Raw genomic sequence first — 6112 nt, 5'->3', positions numbered from 1 at the left:
AAAAGGGGAGTGATCTTTTTTATATTAAACAAGAATTAGAGTCAAAATTAGTGTTTAAAGATAAAGATGGAAGATTTGTTGCAGTAGAAATAATATTAAATGCAAAAAAAACCCATTGTTATTGGGACTGTATGCGTTTAATGGTGCAAAGGATGCTTTTAAAAAAGACATTATACAACAATTTGATGAACTGACTTATGACCAAGTTTTGATAATGGGAGACTTTAATGGAACAATTAAGAATTCACTGGATAGGTCTGGGGGAAAAAATAATAACAAAGAAGGAAAAAGGTTTTTTTTTTAATTGGTCAAACAAGAAAATTTGGAGGACATATGGAGGAAATTTAACCCTGAAGTGCGGGACTATATCATTTTTTCAGCAAGACATAAAACTTTTTCCAGAATTGTCATGTTGTGGGGCACTAAAGATTTAGGTCTTATAACAAGGAAAACAGAGATTTTACCCAAAATTGGGGCTGATCATAACCCAATAATGTGGATTACAAAATTGTCTAAGAAGTTAAGAAGATGGAGACTGAATGAAGATTTACTACAGAATAAAGAAATAGTGACATACCTAGAAAATGAAACTAAAGCTTTCTTTCAAGTGAATGACAAAGAGGATATAGAATTTCAGACTGTCTGGGATGCCTATAAAGCTGTAAAGTGAGCAAAAGAAAAACAGTTGTTGGACATTCAAAATGAAATAAAGAAAAAAGAAGGGGAGTTGAGAAAAAGGCCAGGGAAAAAGAAAATTATAAGGGAAATTACAATATTACAAACGCAAATGAGACATTTGTTAAATAAAGAATTGGAATGGAATTTGAAAAGACTGCAGCAGAAATCTTTTGAGGGAGCAAATGAACCTGGAAAGTATTTGGCTTGGCAACTGAAGAAAAAGAGAGAAAATAAAATTATTAATAAAATTGTGGTAGATGGAAGAGAGGTGGTTAGCCAAGAGGGAATAAAAAGAGATTTTTTTTAAGTATGCCAAGTTGTTTAAAGGTGTTAAAATAAAGAAAGAAAAGATGGATAAGTATTTACAAAAGTTAAAAATAGAACCCTTAACAGAAAATATGCAAAAAGTTTTGAATGATCCAATTGAAAAAATAGAAATTGAAGCAGCAATTAATGCAATGAAAAATGGAAAGGCACCTGCACCAGATGGATATACAGCTAAATATTTTAAAACCTTTAAAGATTAGTTAATACCGAAATTGCAGAAGTTGATGAACATGACAAGAATGAAAGGGAAAATACCAAACATATGGAAGGAAGCTGTTATTTCGTTGATACCAAAGGAAGATAGAGATGTCACGAATGTTAAAAATTACAGATCAATTTCGCTATTAAACAATGACTATAAAATAAATACAAGAATCTTGGCAGAACGGCTTAAACGACATTTGATAAATTTGATAAAGGAAGATCAAGCGGGGTTTCTTCCCAAAAGGCAGATAAGAGACAATATTAGAACTGTTGTAAATATTGTAGAATATTATGAAAAACATCCAGAAAAGGAAGTAGCATTATTCTTTGCCGATGCAGAGAAAGCATTTGACAATTTAAAGTGGGACTTTATGTTTTCAGTAATGGAGAAAATGGAGCTGGAAGAAAGCTTTATAAGAATGATAAAAGCAATATACACTGAACAACGTGCAAGGCTATGTATAAATGCAGATCTTATAGAAGATATGATAATTAGAAAAGGTACAAGACAAAGTTGTCCACTTTCCCCATTGTTGTTTGTAATGACTCTTGAAATATTACTGATGCAGATCCAAGAAGATAAAGAAATAGAAGGATTAAAAATAAAAGGATTTACTTATAAATACAGAGCATTTGCAGATGATATAATGTTTATAAATGAAAACCCCATACAAGTCACACCTTTGTTGTTAGCTAAAATACAAGAATATGGGGAGTTGGCGGGACTTTGTATTAATAAAGAAAAATCAAAACTTCTATGTAAAAATATGCAAATACATAAGCAATAAGAATTACAGAGACTAACGGGCTGTGAAGTTACCTCCAAGGTAAAGTATTTGGGTGTGGAGATAACAATGAAGAATATTGATTTGTTTAAAAATAATTATGAGAAGCTATGGCGTAAAATGGATGAAGATATGCTAAAATGGAATAAACTTAATTTGTCATTGCTGGGTAGAATAGCTGCAATTAGAATAGCTGCAATTAAAATGACTATTCTACCAAGAATAATGTATTTGTTTCAAACTATTCCCATTGCGAAAGATAGTAAACAATTTGATAAATGGCAAAGAAAAATTTCAGAATTTGCGTGGGTTGGGAAGAATGATCAAAATGAAAATTTTGACAGATGCAAAAGAGAGAGGTGGATTTCAACTACCGAATTTAAAATTATATCAGGAAGCAGTTTGTTTAGTGTGGATAAAAGAATGGATAATGCTGTTAAACAAAAAACTCTTAGTGCTGGAAGGACACGGAAATAAATTTGGCTGGTACGTGTATTTGTATTATGTAAAAAAGAAGATGGACGGTTTTTTCTCTCACCATTATATAAGAAATAATTTGTTAAATACATGGATGAAATATAAGAAATATGGAGATGAGAGAAGATCGTTATGGATAGTGCCAGCTGAAGTAATAAAATTAACGGCTGAGATGGGTGAAGAAAAGTGGTTGTCATATAATCAATTATTAAAAATACAAAGTGGCAAAATAGAATTGAAAACTGCTGAAGAGCTGAATAATAAATATGATTGGTTCCAAATGCAACAAATAAAGAGCTTGGTGGAAAATGATATTAAAACTGAAGGAATAAGAAAAGAGCAAACAGAAATGGAAAAAGTTTTGCTTGGAGACAATGAAAAATTAATTTCAAAAATATATAAATTACTTTTAAAATGGTCTACGGAGGATGAAGTAGTGAAATCTCAAATGATTAAATGGACAATTAATGTAAATAAAGAAATTCAGATGGAAACTTGGGAATACTTGTGGAAGAATTCTATGAAGCTTTTGACGTGTCATAGTATTAAAGAGAACTGTTATAAAATGATGTATAGATGGTATATGACTCCTAAAAATTGGCAAAGATGAACAATAAGATGCCAGATAGATGTTGGAAATGTAAAAAACATGAAGGTTCTTTCTACCATATGTGGTGGACTTGTGAAAGAGCAAAAAAGTATTGGCAGATGATTCAGCAAGAAATTTCTAAGATCTTAGGATATGAATTTAAGACAGTTTCAGAGACTTTTCTGTTGGGATTACAAATGGAAAAATTTCCAAAAGAAGATAGAACTGTAATTTGCTACTTGCTTTCAGCTGCTAGGACATTATATGCACAGTTGTGGAAGCAAGAAAAAATACCAGAGAAATGGGATTGGATTATAAAAGTTATGACATGGAGTGAAATGGACAAATTAACAAGAATATTAAGAGACTATGATTTAGAAGTTTTTAAACGGAGTGGAAGAAGTTTAGAAGATATGTAGAAAAAGAGTGGAAAATAAAAGGACATTGGACAATTTTTGATAATGATTAAGTTTTAGAAAGAAAAAGAATATAATTTTTTGTTTTAATAGTTAAGGGTACCTTTAAATATTAGCATTTTAAGTAAATAACACCGGTGGGGGTCAAGTAACGGGGGGAGGGGTGGGTAGAAAGTAATATATGGGATAGATAAAATAAGTTATTAAAGATGTAAGAAATAGATTTATTACCATATGTTACCAATAAAAATTGTTTTAACTCACAAATAACATGGACCTGAACATCAAACAGGTTGATTTAAAAAAAAAAAAAAAAACATTGTTTATTTATAGAACTCACTGCCTAAGGTGAGGCTTTTATCCATCAGGGCTTCTGCTTCTCCTTCAGAGCCACCCGAATGAACCTTCATGGAAGTTCAGAGAGGATTCATAAGAGACACATTTTCCCTGGTTCAGGAAGCATGACCTGGCCTGGTTTGTGCTCAGACCACAGTTTGTTGTTCAGTTCATGCCCATCCCTATTAGGGACTTTACACATGTATATTGTTTTGGTAACAAGCTTGTCAGAAGGAAGGAAAGTTAAAGGCCAGAGAAGAAGGGAGGGAGGGAAGGAAAGATAGCTGGCTGGAAGCGTAAGAAGACTGCTAGAAAAGCCTTGGCGGTCATGAGGGAATAGAGAGGTAGTATTTTTGGCCACAAGAGCAGCAGGTTATGGCCTTTGTTGCCATAAAACCTAACCTTTTGTTAAGAGTGCAGTGGCTAGGGGCTTCAGTCAAGTAATCCTAAGTGGGAAGGGAACCCATGGCCTGGGAGTACAAGCAGAGTCTCTATGAAGGCAGGTGGAGAAGATAAAATACTAGGCAGACCTTCAGAGTGTAACCAGGTTGCCAAGGGCCAGACCATTTCCCATACTTATCCAGGCCACAGTTGGTGGCTGTGATCCTGGCCCCAGCTTTCAGGCTGCCATCCACTTCTATGGCCACCTCAACAGCAAGCTATTGTGAATTCCCTGGAACCTCACACAGGTATTTGAACTAGAGACTGTGTCATTGGGAAACACAAGATACTATAACCTAACCTATCTTTCTGGTGCCATTCTGTTATTGGAATGTCAAAAGAGCAATGGAGTACCACTGAAAAGCAGCCTCTGGCTCTTAGGGTGGGGCTTCATAATTACTCAGCACATGTATAAAGAAAAATTGTATACTGTACACAGATTATATGTGCATTCACTGTAAACAGGGTTTAGGACTCTGGACTACCAGCCAGAGGCTCTGTTATTGCCTGTATTATAGTTGGAACTAGAGTCTGTCCTTTAATACTACTTTACTGGAAAGGAGACTTACGTAAAACAGTCAGTTGTGACCACAGACCCATTAGTGAGGGGACAGTCCTTCACAAGCAAATTTCTGAGGAGAATGTGTTTACTCACTGTGTCACTCTCCCTAATTACACCCCTGCCTCTAGCCATCATAGCCATCAAATTCATAATCAGGGTGTTTCTTTGAGATGATGACTGTAAATTCAAAGAAGCCTCTGATACAGTTGGAAGAAATTAGCACTTTTCATATTGTATGGAGTTCAACATATTTTTAAAAAAATAAAAACACATAAACATAGTAAGAAGAAATTAAATGATGTAAATGTCTATAGGGTTATAGCTATAATGATGTAACATAACAGAGCTAGTTATTACAATTATGTGATGTCACAAAAATGCTGGAATGCAAAGGGATACAGTTAACCTATAAATGTCATTGTTGTGAGACGCGAAGCTGATGAAGACTTGAGGAAAATTTCTAGGCACACATGAAGAGGGGCAGAAAGCCTTGAAGTAACAGATGGACAGAAAGGAGTCGCACACCTACAGCGCATGTGGAAAAGTGCGAAGATTACATCTTTGAAGACAGCACAGTCTGATAGTGGGCGAGCACATCTTGCATATTGTTTGGCATGCATGCAAAAAAGTGTGTTTGCTTAGCACTTGGCATCAATGGGTGATGTTTTCTAGAGGCTGGTGAAAGGAAGGACTGAAGATAACTTCATATAGCCTGCCTCCTTCATGACTAAGTCAGAGTTAGCAGTCCATTGAACTGGATGGGTTCTCTGGTAAGACAGAAGGAACTCGTGCTCATCTCTTGCTGTTGACAGTATTCAGCCATTAATTCTGAAACTCTTTTTACAGGCAGAGGACAAGTCCCTTAAAGACAGATGTCTGATCAGGAAAGGCCACCCTTTCCAAGTCTTCTTTTGCTAATTGGATCCGCTGTGTCTTGAAAAGTGTATTTTTATGCTTCTAATGCCCTATTGCAAAGTGAGAGAGGAATAGGACTGGGTTACTAAAGAGTAATCCATCCTGATACCATGCTCAAGCTGCACATTACATAGGTTTTCTGGTGGTTTTAAAAACCTGGGTGGACTGAAAATTGGAGTGGAATCTTGTTGTAAAACAGGACGGACTTGGAAGAGTACACACACACACCTGGCAGAGGTAACAGAATGTTGAGGTGGTAGAACAGTGTCTGACATGCCAGACTGCAGGTGGATGATTATGAAGGATCCCACTGAGGAATATTCCACTGCAAAGAGAAAACCAGTGCAGAAAGCAAAAACAGGAGACAGAAGTTTTCTTCTGC

This window comes from Heteronotia binoei, chromosome 2, assembly GCF_032191835.1.
Source record: "Heteronotia binoei isolate CCM8104 ecotype False Entrance Well chromosome 2, APGP_CSIRO_Hbin_v1, whole genome shotgun sequence".
In the NCBI taxonomy this organism is placed as follows: Eukaryota; Metazoa; Chordata; class Lepidosauria; order Squamata; family Gekkonidae; genus Heteronotia; species Heteronotia binoei.
This window is presented reverse-complemented; position numbering follows the sequence as displayed.